The 24,811-nt window shown below is 32.7% G+C and overlaps 1 long non-coding RNA gene and 1 other non-coding gene across 2 annotated transcripts; both read right to left on the reverse strand.

Moving 5' to 3' along the window:
- Window positions 1–1,198: 1,198 nt before the first annotated feature.
- LOC145669599 (uncharacterized) lies at window positions 1,199–24,432 on the reverse strand. The gene is made up of 4 exons (XR_014128218.1): window positions 24,268–24,432; window positions 8,770–8,814; window positions 5,554–5,577; window positions 1,199–1,277 (listed from the first exon to the last, which is right to left on the reverse strand). It is a non-coding gene; the product is annotated as an uncharacterized LOC145669599 (long non-coding RNA).
- Window positions 4,526–4,599, reverse strand: TRNAR-UCG (transfer RNA arginine (anticodon UCG)). The gene has a single exon. It is a non-coding gene; the product is annotated as a tRNA-Arg (tRNA).
- Window positions 24,433–24,811: the final 379 nt, after the last annotated feature.

Below are 24,811 nucleotides of genomic sequence, written 5' to 3' on the forward strand. Positions count from 1 at the left end.
AAACACATAATGATTCTGTTCTTAATTATCCTTAGGTAAAAAAACAAAACACATATAGAGACCGGTTACAGCGCCATCTATTGATAAAATTTCGAATTGTTTAGTTCTTATACCATACCGTTTCCCCCTTCTTCAAGTATATTCAGTTCAAATTTGAAGTCATTCTGACCACTGGTTCTTTTTTCACAGCATTTTGAAAATGGGACTTTAATTATAATCACCCTGTATAAGGCATTTTATAGGAAAGATATTTTAATGATAAATACCATAATTTGAAGTAGATCTACTTAAATCATTTTCAACATACATTTAAAAGACTAAATATATAAACTACCTTAATAGTTTCAGATCAGGTTAGACTTAGTTCACGTACGTTGCTCATTTGAGGCAGAAAGTTTTTTCTGTACGTCTTATTAAGGAAAAAATGTCTTATAATCATACTAACATGACACAATATAACCGAATTTATCAAATGAAATTTCATAGTATTTTATGTCATTAATCTTAAATTTGACTTGAAGACACGTTCATATTTTCTTTTGTTGGCTAAGTAGTCGTTTTAAGAATCTTTAATACTTAGATCTAAATAACAATACAGAAAGAGAAAACTCGAAAGTGCAATTTAGAGCAGAGGCCATTTCAAGAAGTTCATAAAGATTTAAATAAAAGAACTAATTTTAAGTGCTTTCTATATTTCTACGAAATTATACTGATTTCTCACAATAATGTTTTCTATGTTCTAAAGAAGAAAAGATGCATGACTCTTTGGCTGTAAAATGTCTACAAAGCTATTATATATTAATATTATAATGTTTCATGTCATGAATGCTCTGTTTTAATGAAATCTCTTTGCATTAAAGAAATTTAAAAACACATAGACGAACTGTAATCTACCAAGGAAATAGAGAAGTAATTCAAGTCTAATTACGAAAGAAAATGTATAGTGTGCATTCAAAGCATCGAAGAAGCATGCTCAGATGTTAGTGTTTGCATGTAGCAAGTATTGACTGGAAGTGTTCTGACTAACAGATAAAGAGGAGCGATTCCATGCTTTTCGCAAAGTATTGACTGGAAGTGTTCTGACTAACAGATAAAGAGGAGCGATTCCATGCTTTTCGCAAAGTATTGACTGGAAGTGTTCTGACTAACAGATGAAGAGGAGCGATTCCATGCTTTTCGCAATCGTTTATTTCATTCCTCAATCAAGATTGCGAGCTAGAAAAGTCTTAGAAGTGCATACTTTCTGCCATTTTACTTACTTTTCTTCTCCGTCAGCACTGTAATAGCATTGAAATACTTGTAAGTATGTATTATATAGTGGCTATGTTAACAATTATATTACATACGATATACGTCTGTATTTATGTAACCTATTAGACTTGAAATCAATATACTAGATTTTTGTACACTGAAATGTTTGGTTACACATTATTTATGTAAGAAAAATTCGACAGTCAGAGCAATTCAATTCTATGACTAAAAATAATTGTTTTGTTTTTACTATAGTTTAACAAACGAAAAATCAAACCTGCTTTAATATTTCTTGTTAAAATTAAATGTACGTTCATATGTAATATTTTCATCAATGACATACTGCAAAGCAATCGAGATTATACAACTTTCTACAAACATACTTATGCAAATGCAATTTTGAAAACTATAGAATTATACATTAACATTCTTAACTTTTAAGAAATTATCAAGGCTGCCTCTACCATATGAGCAACACGTGCATTTGCACGGAGCGGCAAGCTTTGAAGGCGGCAAAATCTATCATAACTATATTATTTAAAATCAATAGTATATCTTGTTGGCAAATACAAGAAGTCAATTTTGAAACAATAGCGAACATCTGTTCCATTAGTTAGTTATCACAGTTTTGATAGGAAAACTATAGTTGTCTTTGTCACAAACAAATTCCTTATTATTGAAGAGGGGAAACAAGTTTTTTTTTTTTTTAATTTTTGAACAGATGTAGAAGGAAAATCATGAAATAAAGATAATGGAGCTAGTTGAACTGAAATTCCAAATTGATATATTGAGATTGAAGCTCAATATTGAATTCTATAAAAAGGATTACCATCTTTCCTCTGTAGGTGTGTTTGTTTTACCTTTCACTAACATAATAAATTGTTATTTAAAGAAAAAAGACAGACACAACGAGATTGTATTTGTAGTGTTTAGGCCTTTCTGATGCTAGTGCTTTTTCCCTCCTCTTCGTTGCTCATGATGTAGTAGCATACTTAAAATCGTGGCTTTTATGATTTGTTCTTTCTGAAGAAAGGGAAGGCGGCAAATGAAGCCATTGTACAGGGTGGCAAATTGCCTAGGGCCGACCCTGGTAATTATTATTTCCTTGTTCCATGTTTGTTGTACAACATACACAAGTATACCTCACTGTAAATGGTATAAATCTTTCGAATCACATAAAAGGTTTTCACGTTCTTCATTTTACAATTGTTATAGTAAAATAGTGTGAATTCTAGTGTTTGGAGATATTTTCGTTTCTTACAATTTATTAAATCTTAGAAAGTGTTTATCTTTTTCTATTAAACCTCAAATTTTTTCTTAGATTTTTATATTTAAATAAATTCTAATATTTGTATGAATCACATCAAACATCTAAATCTATGCCTATTTTATTAAATCTAATCACTAGAATTCCTATATTTGCGAATATCCACGTTTGAAATGAGGCATTTGCAGTGTCTCATTAAAAAAGATTTGTTATTGTTAAGCTTTAGATTTATTCATGATATTTTCATTTTTATTTGATTTCTAGCAGAAAATTTTTCTAAACTCTAAATACCTTAGATAATAAATACTAACAGAAGTAATACATGAAAATTCCTTAATTATATTTGACATAGCTTACCAATAGAGTTAAATAGAAGTTAGTTCAAAGCAATGAATCTTTTTTATTGAAAATTACTTGTTTTAGTGATCACATTAAAACATTCAACGTTTAGATATTTGGTTAAGCTATTTGTCATTTAAAAAAAAAATAGATGTTCCAGAACATTTAAACCAATACTATATAAAAATAATGAATAATACGTATGTATTCGACAACTGAATTTTAATCCTCATATTTGACAAATCAGACACTGGGCGTGATGAATTTCATATTTCGAGGTCGTGTGAAAGAGTTAAAATTCCTCCTATTTCCCGAAATTTTAATATTATATTTTATAAAATTGTATTTTCAATATTGTAAGTAATTCTAATATAGGTTCTTGCTTTATAAGTAATAAACTTTCCCTCTTTTTGCATGCCTTGACATATTTCGATAAAAATAGACAACGAAAAGAATTAAAGGAAATAGAAAAGGAACGATAGAAAAAAACGAATGTGTTTCGAAATTATACTTCTATCATTTGCAAAATACGACAGCCTATCTTTAATATGAACGCAATTAAAACCTACTTTGCCTATTCATTGTTGGAGAGTATTACACAGGGTGTCCCAGGAGGAAAGGGCAATATTTTGGGAAATGGTAGTATGAGTGAGTCTACGCAAAAAGGTTCATATGCACATTGGTGTTAATCTCAACGGTTTGAGAGCTATAGATTGTGAACCATTTTTGACATTATGTTGCGTATTGTTCACCCTGTAATTATTCTACAGAGGCGGGACATAGCAGATTTGACAGGTAATGAAATGACCTTTCCTACGATATGCAACATGTGGCAGTGGTGTCTTTGAAAAGGAGGTTATTGAGAGAAAGTTAAGATTATGTAAGGGAATTGGATGGCAACACTGATTCCCAAATTTCCCTCAATAACTTCCCTACTTCAATAATTTCACACATACTACTATTTTCTGAAGTATTGCCGTTTCCTCCTGGGATACCCTAATAAAGTTAGTCACTAGTGATTTGTTACTGATAATTTTTAAATGGAGATCAAAATGAATTGCAACAACGTTTTCGTTACATTTAAAATTAATTTGCTTATTTAGTGGTACAAGAAAGATATAATAAAGTGATATCAACGTAAATAGCTCTTTTGAATAAGAAAACTAGCTTTTCACTAACATATTTAGTATATGACTATTACCGGTCAGGAGATACATGTTAGAGATTTTCCAAGGTTTGAATTTGGTTTAAAAAAAAATGTTAATTTAACTTTGTTTTTAAAACCAGTATATCTCTAAGTGAATGGTTCTTCAATAGCAAGACAGGAATACGACAGCCTATCTTTAATATGAACGCAATTAAAACGCAATTAGAGATGTTATTTACACGGGAGAAACGTGAATTTTATGGTAAATAAGAAGTAAATAAAACATTAAGGATTTAGGATTTAGATTTCTGGGCTTTCGGCATCTAAGGCCATTTAGCCCGTCACGATTTGAGGGATGACGTCCCTCAGCGAGCACACAATCCGGGGAAAGGGAAGGAAGGAATCGGCCTGGGACCTATAAGTTAGGTACCACCCCGGCATTTGCCTGATGTGAATGAGGAAAACCCAGGAAAATCTCATTCAGGGTGGCTGGCCCCGAGTGTTACACTTTTTCGACCGAGTGCCCCCACCGGGAATCGAACCCGGGACCGCTCGCACCGAAGTCGAGAGCGTTAGCCACTACGCTACGCGGGGCCACAAATAAAACATTAAACATTAAATAGTAGAATAGTTAGATACCACAATTTGACGAAAATAAGCATAGATTGAACTTTATGGATTTAGAAAAGACCACAGTGGAGGAAAGAAAGAAAAGCAATGATAACCATGAACACTTAGAACGAGATTTAACAATTATTCGTCAACGTAGACCCCGCCTGGATACTTCTTCCCTCATGAAATAAACTAGAGGTTTGCAAGCTAGATGTCACTAAACGTAAGTTCCGACATTTAAAGATTGATGCATATCTTTTGAAGGATAACTCTACTTTTCATGCATAAGCATAGCTCCACAGTTTCAAGTTTGGTAGCATCCTCACTGGGTTTATTGCAACAAATTCCTGAAAGGTTCTTTCCAATAATATAATACATCTTTCGGAATTTATATCCATATTTTAATTATAGGATAATCTTCAAAGTATAGAATGAAAATTCGACTTACGTTCTCATAAGAAATTGTTATTATTTTGAAATGAAATCTTTCAGTTTTACGTCCCACGATTATGCCGTGTAGAATAATGGGGATGGTGATTATGAGAATGAAGGAAATGGTGCAATGAAGAAAGTGAGAGGAAACAGGAAAACTTCGAGAAAACCCAAGCATAAAGTGTTTGCCCACTACAAAGACCACTTTATCTGATCTGGGATTGAACCAGGAATCCACACACCATAGATGAACTTTCTATCACTGAGCCACCAAGACCCGTACTATTATTTTTAAAACAAACTTTGGCTGATTTTTTTTTTTTTTTTTTTTTTTTTACCAAATACAAACTTGAGAAGTAAATCTGTAACTTATATTCCTTAACTATGTAGTCGCGTCTACCGAATGCATCTGTAGTAACTAATATTATGATACAAAAGGTAAGCTTTACATTATTTTAGTCTATTTAATTAAACATGTAAGTATAAATAATAAAATAATACTTACACCTCCTCTTCCTCCTCCTCCTCACTGTAAGGCAAATGGAATAATAAAATAATTAATAAAAACACATTATATTATTTGTCAACGATTACAGAACTATAGACCTAAATACCATAATATATATGTACCAGTGTAAGACAACTAATATTTGATGAGGTTATCTTCTAACACTTACTCAAAAGAGTTAAGCATAACGTTATCTATTAAATTATTAGAAAAGAAAAGTAAAACGGAAGTACTTTTTAAAAGAAAGTAGCTACAGTCCCTTTATTTGTAATCAAAATAATTTATGGTTTTGTTGTGTTTCTTGTGATAAATTTGTGAGAGAAATATAATTCATTTATGCTGAGATAACCTCATATTCAATATGTGACAGATATGAAAATAAGTCTTAGCTAATCATGAACCATTCGCCAACTGAAGATATTTAACATCTAAATGTGTATAGTTATATTTTTATCAGTTTAGATATATTTCGATTTTGATAATTATATAACTGTCAGAAGAAAGTAAATAATAATAATAATATTATGAAATTTTTCTTTTCATAAAAAAAGAAAAACGAGAGGAAAAGAAAAACTAGTATTGCCACTGCTACCTAACTTTATGAATATTTTCCTTCTAAAATAGTTCTAAAATTTTAGATGTTTCAAAGTTCCCCCATCATACTAATTAATTCAGTTTTCAATATGTCGTGACTTTTCTCATGTTCTTTCAATCTTATTAATCTTTTCCAGACTTTTTCAAACAAAACAAAAATTCTATATTTTTTTCTCTCATCCGTTGTAATATAAATTTAATTTGATTTTTCCTAAGTACGTAGTCTTAGATGGACTATTCATAAACAACTTTTGGTATTACTAACATTACTGATAATTGTAAGAGTAGTTAAATTAATATAACACCCGTTTTCCAATATGCACATTTCTGTCACTTTTCATCTTAGATGTCCCGTGCAGTATTGTTTTTTTTTCTCTTTAACTAAAATAACTATTATGTTATTTCTAATCAAAAATTGTATATGATGTTAACAACAATATTCACTAGTAGTTCTGTTAAAAGTTCTTTATTTATTTATCTTTTTTTTACCTTCACATACAAAACATCCCAGTGTGATTAGCTGAAGAATAAAGAGAAAGTTATTGAGGCTATTAGAAGAGATAAAGTAAATCAACTGATATCTATCTATAACCTTAAATCAAAATTTCTAAGTACTTTTGAATTTCAAATTACGGAATTTGAAACTAGCTTCTTCATAATTTAAAGTAATTGTATTATGTTCTACTTTGGACGAAGTCATATTTCCAAATATTTATGTAATACAGTCTATTAGAGGAGATATAATACTTATATTGGGTCTAGGACATAGTTTAGTTTGAAATTTATTTCTGATTATTAGTGGTAAATCAAACGTGAAAGAATAAAACAAGGTTAAAACTAATATTTGTATTTGATATATTGTTTCAAAGTTCCAAGTTACATGCGATCAATCATTTTTAATATATCTTTGTCCATAGTATTTAATTCAAAAATAAAAAGAAAAGTTAAAAACAGAAAAGAAAAATAGAAAAGAAAGTATATTTCACAATTTTATATTATCTGTAATTAGATCTGTTCCACTTGTAGCTAGCACGCTTTACGTATAAGTAATATTGGCTTGACTCCAGTTTTAGAACTAAAAATAGCAAAAGAAGTTTCGGACGTGTTCGTTTTACTACGATAGTGTTTCCTCTTTCGCAATAAAAAAAGGAATATTTTCCAACTGTATAGTACAATAACCCTCTAGAGTACATATATATCTTGATGTTATTAATTCTCATCACGTAAATTTCATTAATTGAGAGGATAAAAATGTAATATTATGCTGCAATTAATTATATAAATAAATGATAATAGAATAAACAGGCTAATTTATTATAAAGAAATGGTTATAATAATTTTTTAATATAATAATTATAAAAGTTATTTTTAAGTTAAATTAAAAGGGCTAATTGTTTTCAAAAAATCCATCTAACGAATCTTCATGAAACATCGTGAATAAAAACTAAAACGATTGACACTGAATAAGGCAAATTAACCAATGCAAAAAGATTGATAGCAAAACTGCATAGTATGAATTTCTTTTAGCAATTATTATAAAACATTTTAAATAAATTTGAAAATTAGTTTTGATCATGTTCTGTTTCGTACAATTCACGAAATATTTATTAAGTGTATTGTTGAAACATACCATCGTAAAAAATGTTTATTATCACGACATTTGTGTCTTTTATTTTTTTAAAATATTACCACTGTTGCTTTAATTAAGATTAATTTCTTTAAAATTAAATTTTATTAGCTTATTAAAACTATGCAAATGCATGTCCAACGTGTCCCAATTAACGTTGTCGAAGGTGTCTCAGTACCTTCTGTTGGGTATTCAGTAATTGATTTATCATAATGTAAGCAAGAGTAATACTTATTTAAACGTAAGGAAACAACAACAATTCAGTTCCTTAAAGATGGTTGATTTTTTTTTAAATGTCTACACATACACTTTCGTTATTGTATACTACATAAAAAACAGAAACCTGAAAAACAAAATAATGTCACATTCTTCTGATATCTTGCTTAGCTGGTCAGAATTACTAGTAACTAGGAGAAAAATAGAAAAGTTATGAGTTATTATTAAATAACAAACAAAAATGAGAAAACAATGATCAATACACAAACAATGAAGAAAAAGAATTATATTAGTTTGGTTAAATCGGCTAAACATCAGAAAAGAAAAGATAATAGTATATTTTAATTGGATTAGAAAGTCAATCGTTAAAGATTTGAAATGTAGACATATTTAAAATAAAGTAATATTATTGAAATTTATATACTGTATATACATAAAATGTAGTTAAAGTAATTTTTGTGTCATTTAAAAAACTAGCATAGAACGAAAAAAAATGAAAGTAAAATTAAAACAAAGAAATTCGTTCCCGAAATAAAGTAAAACATTGGATTCAAGCAACAAGTACTACTAGACTCAAAATACTATAGTACATTTGTATAAAAAAAATTAAAAATATAAAATTATTTTTTCATTTCCACTGTTTTTGGCACATATTAAAATGTTTTACATACGTTTGGATCAAATGTTTTGTTAACATAGGTATTAAAAAACCTATTGACAAGTTCTTTTGTGTTTATTGTTGATCTCGAAGTGTAGAAAATTCTCGAAATACTTACGAATAGACGTCCTCTTCATCCGACATGGTGAGCGGGAATTAGGAGCTAAAAATGAAAGAAAAGAAAACAAAACATAAATACAAAAATATAAAAATTGAAAGTGTTTAGATGGTTCAGTAGCATAACGCCTGACATCTTTTTATATATGGAGTATTCACTACTATGTGTTAGTGTAGTAGTTTTGGGTTTCGTTTCTCGGTGAGAGCACGTGGTGTTCGTAATCCAGATCAAATTGTCATTCATAAAGCTTGATGTGGAAAAAGAAACTTAAATTCTAGTTAATTAATTCTCAGAATGAGAAGCCATGAAATTGCAATGTTTCACTGTAAGACTAATAATACACAAACACAGATAAAATGGGAATACTTTTTTTTTTTTTAAATAAAAATTCATTAGTTGAATATAAAGGAAGAAAATATATAATGACAAATATTTATATTTAAGAACATATTTAAGAACAAGTCTGAACGATGACTTTTGCTTTCAAGTTGTACTTTATTTCTCAGGATTTGCATTATTTTTACTCCCAAAAGGGCGGTAATGTTAAATTATAGCCAAGATATGATTCATTCTGGTAATGAAAAATCAAGAAAGTATATTGACAATATTATTGGGCGTTAGTCTTAACGATACAAAATTTATGTATATCAAACTTATTCTTAATTTGTATTTCATTAAGCTTATGTTAGACAAATAAAATGAACCATATATATATATATATATATATATATATATATATATATATATATATATATCCCATACTTTTGGAGCTGTGGACCTTTAAAGTTCATTTTCTCATGTTTTCGGCAGCCTATAACTCCGAAAGGAAGAATTTGTGCACCCAGATTGGTCTATACTTTTTATCTTATCTTGGTGGCAATCGTCGTCGGTGTTGTTTTGAAACACCCTATATACCGACGACGTTTGACACAAAAATAAGATAAAAAGTATAGACCAACCTGGGTGCACAAATTCTTCCTTTCGGAGTTATAGGCTGCCGAAAACATGAGAAAATGAGCTTTAAAGGTCCATAGCTCCAAAACTATGGGATAGTTCGGTCTAGACTTCACTTAGGAACTAATATGTGCGATATCCAAAAATACATGTTTCAGAATCCTAAGGCACTCACGCAACAATTTTTATAGGACTTTGGCTATGGGCATATAATTTGAAATGCTCACCAACTACCTCTACAAAAATTGTTGCAGAAGTACCAGGATTCTGAAACATGGATATTTGGACACATACTAGTTCCTAAATAAAATCTTGACCCGACTGCGGTAGATTCCATAGTATTGGAGCTATAGACCTTTAAAGTTTATTTTTGCATATTTTCGGCAGCCTATAACTTCGAAAGAAAGCATTTGTGCACCCAAGTTGGTCTATACTTTTCGATTTATCTTGGTGTCAGGAATCATTTCCCAGACGTTGTCGGTGTTGTTTCGAAACGCCTTGTTTATGCAGCAACAAAAGTATACCAAAGCCAGGAGATCAAAAAAGAGAACTACCCACTGACTTGTTCTAGATCAGGCATGTCAAATTCAAGGATCGCGGGCGGCTCTTCACACACATTTTTCTGTGGCCGTTGGTTCTTCCCGACCCTACTCTAAAACAAAAATTCAGTGAACGATATATCTGAATTGTACAAACGATGACCTGCGCAGTTCCCAGCAACCCACAAATTTGCACCGTGTTTAATTTCTATGTTCGATAGTACGAATCAGTGTGAATAACTTTTCTTATTGATGAAAATAATTAGTTAGTCCCCAGCTAGATTACTTAAGAAGCTTTCATCTGACTTCTGTTCTGATAATCACCAAGTGTGAATAGCATGTCTCCATGCGTCAGAAAGCTAGGTAAATTAAAAAAAAAGATTTCGGTAAAGAAACAATACGTATCTATCTGTTGCCCGGGTTTTCTTATGTTGTTTCAATTAAAAAAAAAAAAAACAACTACAGCATTAGGTAAGATTTTATGTACTTACTCACATTTTAAATACTGCATTAAGTATGGAAATGGCCTTCATTGCGGCCAGCACTATTTTACACTTATGATTATTTGACCCACTTGAAATACTGACTTTGACATTGCCCGAAAGCCTGTGACTAAAGATTGTGTCGCTCGCAGTAAGCACGAAATTCGGTGCCCCCTACATACACTTTCAGTATGTACACTACAGAAAAGAAAACAGAAAGCTCAATAATAATAATAATAATAATAATAATAATAATAATAATAATAATAATAATAATAATAATAATAATAATAATAATAATAATAATAATGCCACATTCTTCTGATATCTTGCTTAACTGGTCAGAATTACTAGTAAGTAGGAGAAAAATAAAGAAATCATGAGTTATTATTAAATAAACAAAAAGCAAAAAGGCCTCTTATGTTCTGATATGATATAATTTCACATATTACGTAACGCTATTTTTGACCAATTTTTACCCCCCACCCGCTTGTCACACATCGTAACGCAAGGCCGAACCCCTCCGCCTTGTTACGTGACATTTTTGATTTTTTTTCACCAATTTTGCTTATTTTGAGGGATATTACAATAAAAAATATATATATTTTAAATGGCAGAACTTTTTATTACAAAATGCTTGCTTGTATTCTGAATAAATTTGTAGTTTTTTTCTTTTCGCTCAAAAAATCAAAGCAGTGCTGTAGTATTATTTGGTAGTACCGTAAGTAATATTTTAACCCCATAAGGTTCTTTAATTAACCACTCTTAATTCTTCGAAATTGCATAATGTCGCTTTACCAAGAAGATCGTAGTCATTCTATTATCTTATTGATGATGGGCAAGGAGAAAGTACTGCCGGAAGATGCAAGCGAAACAGGATTTAAAGAACTGACATCGACCACTTCTTCCGGGATCCAGGATGTTTCCCGTATTTGAAGTTCACAGTGTCGGCGATGCAAAGAAGTTCACTTTTTCGTTGACCACAGATTCGACGGAACTGCACAAGTGAAGGATCAGGGGTATATCGTTTATGAACAATCTTCCACGCATTTTCTCTGGACGTTGAACTTCAGTTTTTCGCTTTTCAAATTATTCTTGTCCTAAATCAGTGTCAAAATGCGAATAAACTCGATTTCTCCAGGAAAATTCAAATCCAAAGAGAGAGAGAGAGAGAGAGAAATAGTACGGTACAAGATGAATATCCGACGAATTTGGTTTTTAAGGTTGGTTTAAAGGAAAAAGTTTTGCCGATAGATGTCACTACAGTCTTCGTATCTCTCTCATGTATTTTTTACCTTTTACGAAAATTCACAATTTCTCTTACAAATTTCAACCTAGAGACTTCAAATTTTTAGAGAAGGAACTTCATAACCTATCGAAGGCAATCATCCATGCCGATTTTTTTATTTAGAAGTTTCTTCATTGTTAAAATGGCTTGATTATTGAAATGGATATCCAAACCTTTAACAATATAACTGTTTCAACAATGAAGAAAATGTTGCCTTCGATAGGTTATGAAGTTCCTTTTCTAAAAATTTGAAGTCTCTAGGTCGGAATTTGTAAGAGAAATTGTGAATTTTCGTGAAAGGTAAAAAATACATAAGAGAGATACGAAGACTGTAGTGACACCTACTGGCAAAACTTGTTCCTTTATACTGACCTTAATTTATTATTTTGCTCTGCAAACCGTTGATCATTCCATCGTTGAAAATATTTCACGAAAATAGTTGTTTCTGCTTCACATTGGAAACTCGTTAGAAGACTAGAGTGGGTAATGATTCAAATAAAAAAAAAAAAATTGAACCATATTCTCAGAAATAGCGATACGAATGGGAACGCGAGGTCATTTTTAAGAGGAGGTTATGATCGCTAACAACTAATTCCAGAAGAGCTTCGCGTGCCGTAAATGCAAAGCGATGATAGCCACAAAATGGAGTTCTATTACGTTGTAATAAACGCAGGGTTCATCACCAGTCATGTTGGTGTCTAGTAGCGTCTTAGAATCCCTTCTGCATGATTCATTTTATATAGGCTATATGTTCGCAATTTCCAAAAACAACAGAGATATTTATTTATTTATAAAAAAAAAAAAAACAAGAAAACGAAATGAAATTTGTTTAAAGGATTGCATATAAACCTGAGAATAAAAATAAGAATTCAGAATAACAATATGTTACATAACGAAGACGTAAATTCCTTCTTCCCCCTTTTCACACTTCGTAACGCAAGATCGAACCCCTCTCACACTTGCCGCGTTACATAATATGTGGACAACCCCTTATAAACGACAAATGTGTCAGTGCATCACGTAAATAGATGTTGCTACTTACACTAGTGCTTGCCTGCTTGATGCTAATAGATGTCGCTAGCTACATTATTACTTGCCCGCTTGATGCTAATAGATGTCACTAGCTACACTATTGTTGCCTGATTAATGCTAATAGATGTGGCTAGCTACACTATTACTTGCGTGCTTGATGCTAATAGATGTCGCTAGCTACACTATTACTTGCCTGCTTGATGCTAATAGATGCCACTAGCTACACTATTGTTGCCTGATTAATGCTAATACATGTCGCTAGGGAAAAGGCAATTTGCTTGTTTAAAACTACTAGCAGCGTTCACCCCGCTTCGCTGGGGTCACCCCGGAACGCAATAAACTTTGTTACTTAGATAATTTTTACTTTTTCGCTTTCAAATTGCAGTAAATGTTAAGATTATATCGCCTGTCATTTATGTTAACCCGCCGAGTGACACGGTCATGCGGGTTGCATATAAATACGTTTATTTTTATACCTATGATGAACTAACAAAGGATTTGTACGTTATGGACACTTGAATGGTCAATTATCTCAAGACACTGGTAATTAAAAATTAAAGTGATATGATAAAAACCATCTAGGGTCCAAATCCTAATAACCCCCCAAAAATGAAAGAAATTGGTTCAGCCGTATTAGCGTGATGAGCTAACAAAGGATTTGTGCGTTCTCTTTTATATAATAGATTGTGACGTTTTAATTGCAATTTTAAAACTGTATTTCTTCAATTTAATTATTTTAAAAGGTGATAAGGACCGCAACTATGTTTAGATTTGAGTATTAGATTTGAGTAGGGGTAACAGTGAGGGGGAACGCGGACGGACGTAATTACCCCACTTCCAAAAAATCTTTGGCGTCCCCACTTCCTAAAATATTACAATGGACAAAGATAGGCACGGGGGACAGCGTGACGTCAACCGTCTCTCTATCTTTTCGGATCCACTTTTACCCCTGGTATGAATACTTGTGTAACCGCATATTAGTTAATGGGCAAACTAATAATAATAATAATAATAATAATAATAATAATAATAATAATAATAATAATAATAATAATAATAATAATAATAATAATAATAATAATAATAATAATAATAATAATAATAATAAATTTATTAAATGCAAACAATTAAAAGTTTCAATTAAAGCACGATTTTAATCTATGGTGTAAAGTGAGGCAAAGAAAAACTAGTTTTGTCTAAAACATTAGAGTAGTGAACTTTTATTCTCACTTAAAATTTCGTTTTGGTGTTGATCACGTTTGGATGTATTCTAAAATTCGCCAACATCACAGAATGATACCTAGTAGTAAATGAAGCTTTAACCCAACAAACGCAATTAAAATACAGGGGCCGCGGTGGCTCAGTGGTAGAGCGTTTACCTCTGGTGCATGGGGTCCCTTTTCTCGATCCCAGCTCGCGCCAAGTGAACTTTGTGGTGGACAAACACCGTGTGCGTGGGTTTCCTCGGGATTCTCCCGTTTCCTCTCACTTTCTTCATTACACCATTTCATTCATTTCTCATCATCAGCATTTCCTTTAGCCTAGTAATCGTGGGACGTAAAACTCAAAGATTTCATTTTCATTTCACAATTAAAATACACTATTATGATTCGTTATCAGCGTTTTAAAATAATTTTCTTCGTTTTTATCCCTCCCCTATCTTTCCCGTCTATTGAGAGTTTTGATCGCTTCTTGAGCAGAATTAAGACTAATACAAATATTGATTTTGAAGAAGTACGAATTCCGAATGTGTATATGTGTTTCCTTTACTTTATCTCATATTCTAACTATTTATAAGACACTATTAAAACGTTACAAATTTACTTTTAAACCCTGTGTAATTGAGGTAGAGGTAATCTTTACCAGTGGTGTAGACTGAAGTTCGTCAAGAAAAGGGGATCAAGTTCGCAAGTGGTAATTTCAGGTGTTCATATAGATACCTTAATATGTTTTATTTTTGCATTTGCATATCTTGCTTCAAGTCAGGGATTAAAACACCGAATCCCCTTGCGCACGCCACTGGTCTATGCCAAAATACAAATCCGATTTAAATCAGCACAATAATGTTCGTTGAAGTAATACTGCTAATTCTCTTTTTCTCTTTTCTTTCCTCTTAACGGCATTGGAAACATGCACCATCTTTAAGGTTACCAACTGGCCTTTATTTTAACGGCAGCCCTGTATTTTTGTCAGGCTAAACTATATACTTCAACGTTTAAAACAACTATTTCTTGTCTGTTTTGAGGATTATGAGTGGGTGTCGGTAATTTTACTGTCCAGAGTTGGCAACCCTAGCCACCTTCCTTTGTTAGCTCGTTGATTTAAACGAAGGAATTATTTTCTATTTCCTTTAAAAAGAAATTGGAATTTTATTTATTTATTTATTATTTTTTAGTGGTTTCTTTTTCAAATGTATTTAAATGTCCCTTAGTTTCGTGAAAATTAAATTTTGTTACGTCATCGTCATCATGACGTGCATTCTGCCATTATTGGCGGATCACTTGCCGCAATTGAGAAGCTTCCATGCTTCACGGTCTTCCGGTAACCTCTTCGTCTTCACGTGCGACTTTTTTTTTTGTTTTGATATCGTCCATTAATTGTAGTCTCCTTCTCCCCTCCCTCTTTTTCCTGCCACAATACCCTCTAGCACGCCTTCCTTCTTATCCAATATCCCAAACGAGTTTTTCTTCCTCTTCTTAATGATATCTAAATTTGTCCTTTTCTCCTCCACCATTTCTAACACCCTCTCATTCGTTTTCCGCTCATAATGTTAGTAGTTAACTAGCTAAACCTGCGCTCTCTGCACAGCGCATCATTCACATATGAGCAGGAATTTCCTTGTCATTCCTCATATCATGTGTACATGTTCCTTTACAGACACAAGTAAAAGACTTCTTGATTTTTAAAAAAAATCGGAAGGAGTACCATAAAGGGGAGATTTTTTTTTCGATTATTTTTTCAATTTCTCATACCGTTTGCAAGATTTGAGCCTACTTCCGGTTGGAGTTTCTAATTCTATACGATCAGTGTTTTTCTTTCTTCTTGCAAGCAGTATGTAACAAACAAATACATTACACACACAATTAATTATAATGTTAGTGATACATGGTGTTCATTGCGCAAAACACTCCAAACAATAAAGATTCATCTTATACTGGAGAAATGGATATCCTTCGTTTCTCCTTTTCATTTGGCCATGAAACAAACGCCGGAGAGATATACTAACATCGTATACAAATGTGTGGTGTTGGAATGTATAACTCGTAGGATATGATGATTTGTTAAAAAAATCAATACTTCCTATGTAATCCTAAAAATTGTAATAAAGAAGTAACGGCGAAATTTTAAAATATATTCAATTAGAACTAAACAATCTACATTAAATTTGCAATCGGTCAGTGAAAACGGCATCTTTCTAGAGTTTGTGGATTCCGAGATATCATTGTCAAAGAGTTGGCCACAAACATATACACCTAGCATTTTAATATATAGATAATAAAATATAATTTAGGTAATATTAAGTTTATATTTTAATGCAAGGGACATCTAACTAGATTGAAAGAAGAAATGAGTAAAAGAAATCATAATTAAAATTCAATTCATTTTAAAGAAAACAGATAAATAATAGAAAGAGGATGGAACTCGACACCATCGAGCATTTCAATAGATGAGTGTTGTTGAATATATCCTTTATTCATAAGCACTGTAATAGTGTGATTTTTTATTTGTTGCTTTTTTTCTTTTCGCATGTATTTGAAACAAACGCACTCGTAAAGTAAAATCAACTCCATCCGTTTATCAACTCCTAATTTGGCTAAGCTCTCAGTAGTGAGAGGAGAATCACGTGTTTTGTGTTCCCTTCTCTTCCCGTCGTTGATACTCGAACACACTGCTGGTTGGCACTGGCTTTGACGCGGTGATTGCGAGTGAAAATACTCGTGGCAGCCAAATATAACTCCAAGATTACGTAGGCAACACAAGATTGTTTCCTGATCCTGTGGCTCAACACTTCTCCCTAAAACTACTATGTTCACCGGTTTACTAGTACCAGTTTGGACACGTCGACATAGATTGAACTTTATATGGGAGGGAGAGGGAGGGGGCGTCCAAAGCAGCTGTTGGAATTCGTCATACGTCACTACCAGGCGCATGTGGAGAATGTATGGCGCTCTGTATGTCCCTAAAATTTTAATTTTGTGTGTCCCTTAAAATTATGACGTATGCTGCTTCAAAAAGTAACTGTAATATCTGAAAATCTGGCCTAAACATATACAGCGCTATATTATTATTATTATTATTATTATTATTATTATTATTATTATTATTATTATTATTATTATTATTATTATTATTATTATTATTATTCTTTAATCCACATTTCCTAAGAAAGATGGGTTGAGTTGATTGTGAGTTTAACGTCCCGTTCAGCAGCGAGGCTACAGTAAATGAGACGTGGACCTACTGATTAACGTGGAATCCGAACCACATGAGCTCCTGCCGGGAAGCGAACCCGGGTCTCCCACGCCAAAGGCGCGTACGCTAACCGCTTAGCCACGGAGGAGCTCTAAGAAAGATGGGATATGTTTCTGGACAGAATCTTGTGATTTCAGACTAATATTAGAGAATTAGTAACTGCATAACAATATCCAAAGCAGGTTTCACATTCCACATAGAAATAAAATTTCACTTGCATATTCGAAAACAAAAAAGAGTGAAAATTTTAAAATAGTGTTTTAATCTAATTGCATTTAATATGTCTCTGTCAAAAGTTGCATTTCAATATCCTAATTAGTATTATCTAGGTATCGCAAATCCGCGGACTCTAGGTAGGAAACACTGAAAAGCGTTCAATTCACTGTCATAAATTTTAATGTTTAAAATGGACTAACAATTTTCATGAAGTGTAGGGGAAATCTAGCGTGTCCAGGTGCGAGAAAGGCATTTAGTTGCATCTCGACTTAGGGAAAAGTAAAAATGAAACATTTAATTAATATCCTATGTTCATGTCCTTGGCCTAGGTGAGGCGGGTGATAAATGAAAGTGGAGTTGAGTTGATTTTGAGTTTAACGTCCCTTTCAGCGGCGAGGTTATATGAAACGTGGACCTACTGATTAACGTGGAATCCGAACCACATGAGCTCCCGCCGGGAATCGAACCCGGGTCTCCCACACCAATTAATGAAAGTTTTACACGATCATGTGTCAAGGGTGACGGAAACGGTGATAATAATGAACAAAAATAGTAGATTGAAGAAAGTAGGAGGAAACGGAAGAACTCCGAGAAAGCCCACGCCAACTGTGTTTGTCTATCATGAAACCCACTAGGTGCGAACTGGGATTGAATCAGGGACCTTACGCACCAGAGATATACTGAGCCACCGCAGCCCTAATTATGAAAGATAATGAATATGACAAAATGGTGGAATGAGAATGTGGAAAGGAAAAACTCGAGAAATCCAGGGGAAAACCATGTTGTTCATCACAAACTTACATGGTCTTGGACAGGGCCGTGTTTACGCTTGAGACATGGCCGTGGCCTCGAGCGACAAGTTTTTTTTTTTTTTGGCGGGGGGGGGGGTCGGAAAATTTTGTTGAATCATTTTTTTTTTTTTTTGACACTCATGTTCTGGAAGTTTCAGAAATGTATTACTCATGAACACAATGTGACTCAGTGTTATTGGTTGATCTCTTTCTCTCTCTCTCTCTCTACATAAGAAATTTACTCAAAATCTAACATCCTGTATCATAGAAAAAGATTGGTGAAATCTCCTTTTGTGGTCAATCCTGATTATAAGATAAAATCAAGATAGATTTTTTTTCTTTGAGACAGAAGCATTGTGAGCTAAGAGCAATGCCTAACCAACGCAGAAAATTAATACAGAAATTCATATGATCAAGTTTAAACAATATATTAAAATATGGAAAAGTTTGATATTTCTACATATTCATCAATTTTTCGATATGAAGATAAATCGAACGAAACAGATCTCGATTTATATAGATCTCGAAATGATGTAGCAAGGATTTATCTATATTGTAAAGTCTTAAAGTTTCGTTAATCACGATTTGCAATTACTTCTATTACACGATCTTCATTTCATATACACACCTATTTAATTTTCAGTTTCATTTAATAAAAGAACAATGTGCCATTCAAACCGGGATAATATCCGAATATCTTATTGTTTGTTATTATTTTTAAAGTGTGTTTGTCCACCTAACTTCCTTGGAGTTGTTGTGTAAACTAAATTCCTTAGCTTTATAACATGAAATGGCATGAACAGCCAATTGGATTTCGGTTGATGATGGATGGTCAGCACATCGTAATAATATTATCACTGTTATTCTTAGCGACTTGATTACCCTATGGTGATGAACCAATAGGTAAATTTGTGCCACATCGAAAACCGAGCATGGAACCACATGTATCAAAGGTACCCCACACTAACCATTCGACGAAAAAAGGATATATATATACGTCCTTATAGTCTATCAGTGTTTCAGAAGAAGAAATGTTCCGGCCGGCCACAGTTAGTCTTCGGAGAAGCATATACTATTGTCACTTCGGCACTATTCTATTTATTATTATAGATGTATGATCTTGGTCTCCTCCGGGGGGCACCCTCAGAGCTCCAGGGGAGGTAGTGTGCCCAAAAAACATGTCTAGAAGAAACGCTGAAGACTACATTATACCTACTTGTAGATCTTTATGTGATTGTCGTTAAATTCAAGTAAATTTAAGATATTTAATTACGGCAAATATTTTAGTTATTTTTTTTTATTCACCTTATGTAACACTTATTCACTTGGGAATCTACGTCTTTTTTCAGCATCGAGGACATCCAGAATATACAATTTATAACGTGACATATAAGTATCGGATCCGGGTTTCAGTATTTTCCAGAAAATAGGCGTAATATGAATCATGTAGATAGATCATTTCTTGCGTGAGGATTTACCTCAAAATATTTCTTTGAATTGGTAATTGTAGGACCATGATCACATTTTAAATTTGTATTGTTAATTAATTTTACCGATTCATGAACGAGACATTATGCAAATTCAGTTACCAGTCTCGGCTTCCGAAAAGATTATTCATAATTGTTTTACGTGCTAAATCTCTTGAAATATATGCTGTAATGTTGCGAGCAACATATCTGCGTTCTGTAGTACAATTGGGTTTATTTGGAATCGACTTACCTTGCGATCCTCTGTGCTAGATTATTGTTATAGAAAGAAATTGCCTACGTATTATCTTCCTATATTAAGGCATATTCCCGTCCCACACCTTTATTAATTACGAGTACTTTCAAAATCTTATGGAAAATCAACGAGTACTTTCAAAATCTTATGGAAAATCAACGAGTACTTCCAAAATCTTATGGAAAATCAACGAATATTTTCAAAATCTTATGGAAAATCAAGGAGTACTTTCAAAATCTTATGGAAAATCAAGGAGTACTTTCAAAATCTTATGGAAAATTAACGAGTACTTTCAAAATCATAGAAAATCAACGAATATTTTCAAAATCTTATGGAAAATCAACGAGTACTTTCAAAATTTATGGAAAATCAACGAGTATTTTCAAAATATTATAGAAAATCAACGAGTACTTTCAAAATCTTATGTAAATTTAACGAGTACTTTCAATGTCTCATAGAAAATCAGCGAGCAGTTTCAATATCTTATTGAAAATCAACGAACACTTTCAATATCTTATGGAAAATCAATAAGTAGTTCCAAAATCTTATGGAAAATCGAGTACTTTCAAAATCTTATAAAAAATCAACGAGTACTTTCAAAATCTAAAGAAAAATCGTTCAACTAATCCAAGACAACATTAAGTCTGCCAGATCCCAGTATGTAATTTGTATACTTAAACACAAGTGTATACTTGTAGGGTTAAAAGTAATAGAAATAGAAATTTAATTAAAAAGTCGTTACTATTTCTAGCGAATGAAAGCTGTTTATTTTCTATAACGTAATCTTTTATCACGCATCACAATAATTTCTAGTACAGTGTACTTTTATATACCACATTTCTCTTCCTAACACTTCCCTTACAATTGGTACGTTCCTATTCAGCGTAGGAACGTTTCTTTTGGCTCCAGTTTCAGTTGAGTTTGGCTTCATGCCCTTTCGGGCTACATGTTATTTCTATTATTATTGTTATTTGTGTTTCTGCTACTAGGCGAGTCGATTCTATGCAGAAATTCATCTCGAGATTCGTTTCTTGAGACTTAACTACTATATTAAGGAAAACATTAACATGGAATAATAATAATAGCAATTTTATCAAGTTAATTACGTTATTGTGAACTTATGGAGCAGGAGCATCAGGCAGGAGGGGCAATCGCCCCCCAAGAGCTTGAGGAATACATATACTTTAATACATTTTCTACTAATATACTAGCACAAAACGTGAAAGTCTTATGTCAGTGGTGCTCTTGCCTCCCCCCCCAATGAAGTCTGAAATGACGCCCCTGCTATGGAAAGATAGACAAATGATAGTCCGTAAGTCCCTATAGGCCACTTGGTGATGTAACCCTACTATATATACATTGAGTACGAAACTGGCACTCCTAGCGATAATTTCAACCACAAAAATAATACTTATTGACATATGTGATAGAGAAGAATGTAGATTCTCATGTAATCAAATGCTTAACGTCGTTACTGTTTTTATGTGCTGTCCTGGGTTCGGCTTCCGATGAGAACAAGATTTTTAATGTTGATCCAGTCTCATTAGGGCATTAAACAGGGTATCGAACATGGCCCTAGAGAAAAACAGAAATAACTGTGATGGGAATCGATGTTCTCATCACACATAACCAAACTAAGGGCTGTCAGCCGAGCATAGCGCTTCACAGGTAATAACGTTAGAGAATTCTAGTTTAGCTTGAAAATGCTCTATTCTATTCCCTTAATTTATAAATATATAGATGAAATTAAATATATATACATAGTTTAACATCTTAAATTTAAATTATTTAGCTCAATGTTTCCCAACCTCGGGAGCGCAACCTACTGATAAAAATGAACTACATTTGAATTGTTTTATCAATGTTGTAACAAAGATACTTTAAGTGAAATATTATACAAACACAAAATAACTATTAAGTAAGAACGTAGTTTCATTAAGAACAAAGATGGTGAAAAAATGCTGAGCTACGCTACCTGGGTCGAGGTAGCTCAGTGCCCGACCCTCTGGACTAGTAGCCAGCACATGTGCCTTCGGTATACGGGGCCCGGCTTCGATTTCCGGTGGAATTTTAACTGTTTTTCCATGTTTGTGTGTTCGTGTCCCTGTCGTTAGAGGTTAGTTGAAGAAAAGTAAACAAGTAAAAATGCAAATGAAAACGTAGTAATTAGTCAATCAAGTTACTGAGGAACGTTCGGTAAATGTTATTTTTTTTTTCCTTTTTTTGTAAAAAAAAAAAAGGAAAGAACAAAGTGATAGAGCGCTCATTTCTGGTGCGTGGGGTCCCTGATTCGATACCACCTCATCCCAAGTAGGCTTTGTGGTGGACAAATATCATGTGAAATGGGTTTTCTGCGGAGCAACACCGTCTCCCTTAGCCTCGGTGCATAAACGTGTGGCATTTAACTACAAATTTAATTTTGTATTGCACTACAATGGATGTAGATTTCTTTTGGAAATGAATATAATTAGGTATTATTATTATTATTATTATTATTATTATTATTATTATTATTATTATTATTATTATTATTATTATTATTATTATTGAAGATTTGGGAATGTTGCATCTGAAATTTCAAAGGAGGTCTACCCAACGAGAAGCAACGAAGGGGGGGGGGGGATAAGGATGTATTTTGAGAGTTCACGAAATGAAACGCCAGGTAAACACGGTTTGAAACCAGTGGTTTAACCTAAAGCAAACCGTGTATTAATATATTAGGTGCATAATTAAAAACATAAAAAATAGAATACTTTAATATGTTTAGAGCTTTAAATTTTTGGTATAGAGCTAGTGCATTAGAAAGAATGATTTTGCTTCATAGCAATAGCCTAAAATAAAATAAAATCAAACCTTTCATTCTAAAACATGAATTGAGGTTTTATATCTTCAGGTGCAGACGTAAGCCCCAGTCACTATATCAATTTGTTTTGTAATAATTTATTTGTAGTATAATAATTTTTTTTCGTAGAAATTGATGAAATGATGGATAATGAACGATGACAGACCCAAAATCCAATTTAATTACGATTTCAAACGAGAGATTTACTAGTGTTTTATGGGAGCATATTTCTCTGTGTGTGAAAGTACGCGATGTGTGACAAATAACAAGAAACACAACTGGAAATTATCAAGTCCAGCCAGGTTTAACTTACGATCGTAATACTTATATGTTCGTGTTTTCATAAACGTTATTAGTGATGGATGTTTTAAAATTGAGATATAGATTGTATTTTTTAACTTAGTGTTAAAACGATGAATTCTTAAAATTTCACTTATAACATAAACCTGGCCATCTTGATAGAATCAAATAGCGCACATTGAGTATAGCAAACTGTTACAGCTTATGAGCTTTTTAGCAAGTGTATAGGTTTTGCTTGTTTTAAGATTCCGAGTTGGAAGTTACAAGGGATTCACTTTATTTCCTTTGCACTTATTTGTGTTCAGAAAGGTTAAAAAAAATAAAAAAAAACCGAAAGAAAAACACTATCACAGAAGAGCTGTAACCTGATCCGTTTCTTCCTTTTCTTCTGTAGTCCAAATTCGCTACATAACTTGCAAAATAAAAAGGAATCCACTTGATCCTGGGATTTTTTTCTAGTCTTCAACTTACACGAATTTGCGTGTTTTATCAAGTAGATAATATTAAAAGCACTTATTACCATCGTGCAAAATATATCACACACCATCACTCGGAAATGCATTTTTTTTTTTAAACGTTCGCACTTTCTCACACATGCTAAATAGACACTTCCACACACTAGCAAATTTATTTAGATTTCAAGCTGCAGCTTTTCGTTTTCGGGCAAAACAACACGGACGCGAAGTGAGTTTTACCGCAAAATTTGCTTGAAGTTACCGCCTTTGTTCTTTGCAGACGGTACCAAAAAGAGAAATTAAATATTTTCATATAAATCTGGACATGGTAATATTCACACTTTAAGAGTTGAAAATACACAAAGCCATATATAAAAAAATAGCGATTGTTGGATGATACTCACTAACTAGAAATCTACAAGAAGTGTTTGTAACTGTTTCTCCTCGAGCTGAGCGGGATGGAGAGCCAAGCCAAAGCTGGAATGTAGAGTCCGTGGAAGCTCTAACGGCTCTGAGAACCCAGGGCCCAACCTAACGTAATTAAGTTTGTAAAAATAGACCTAAGCGCCGGCGCACCTAATTCAGAATCCTGACTTCTTTTTTAGATGGTCTAGGAGCGGTGTTGCCTTCGCTTCCGTAAGTTTTTGTATCTGCGCAGTCTGACTGGTTCATTTTACTTTAAGAGATTAATAAGGCTTCTCAAAAGACAATACCATCTTAACCTAACAATTCATACATTATTTAAAATTATATATACATATATTTTATTTATGCTTCATTATTTGGTAATTGATTTTGATAAAATGTATTATGTATATTGTATGGTGAATCTCTGTCTTATTAATGCAAATGGTATTCTTTTGCTTGTACATGGCTAAGAATTCCTAAAACGTGCTGAAAAAAGAAAGAATAAGAGAGAGAGAGAAAAAAAGAGACAACAGACGCGAA

The sequence above is a fragment of the Thermobia domestica genome, chromosome 14, assembly GCF_964235325.1.
Source record: "Thermobia domestica chromosome 14, izTheDome1.hap1.1, whole genome shotgun sequence".
Lineage (NCBI taxonomy): Eukaryota > Metazoa > Arthropoda > Insecta > Zygentoma > Lepismatidae > Thermobia > Thermobia domestica.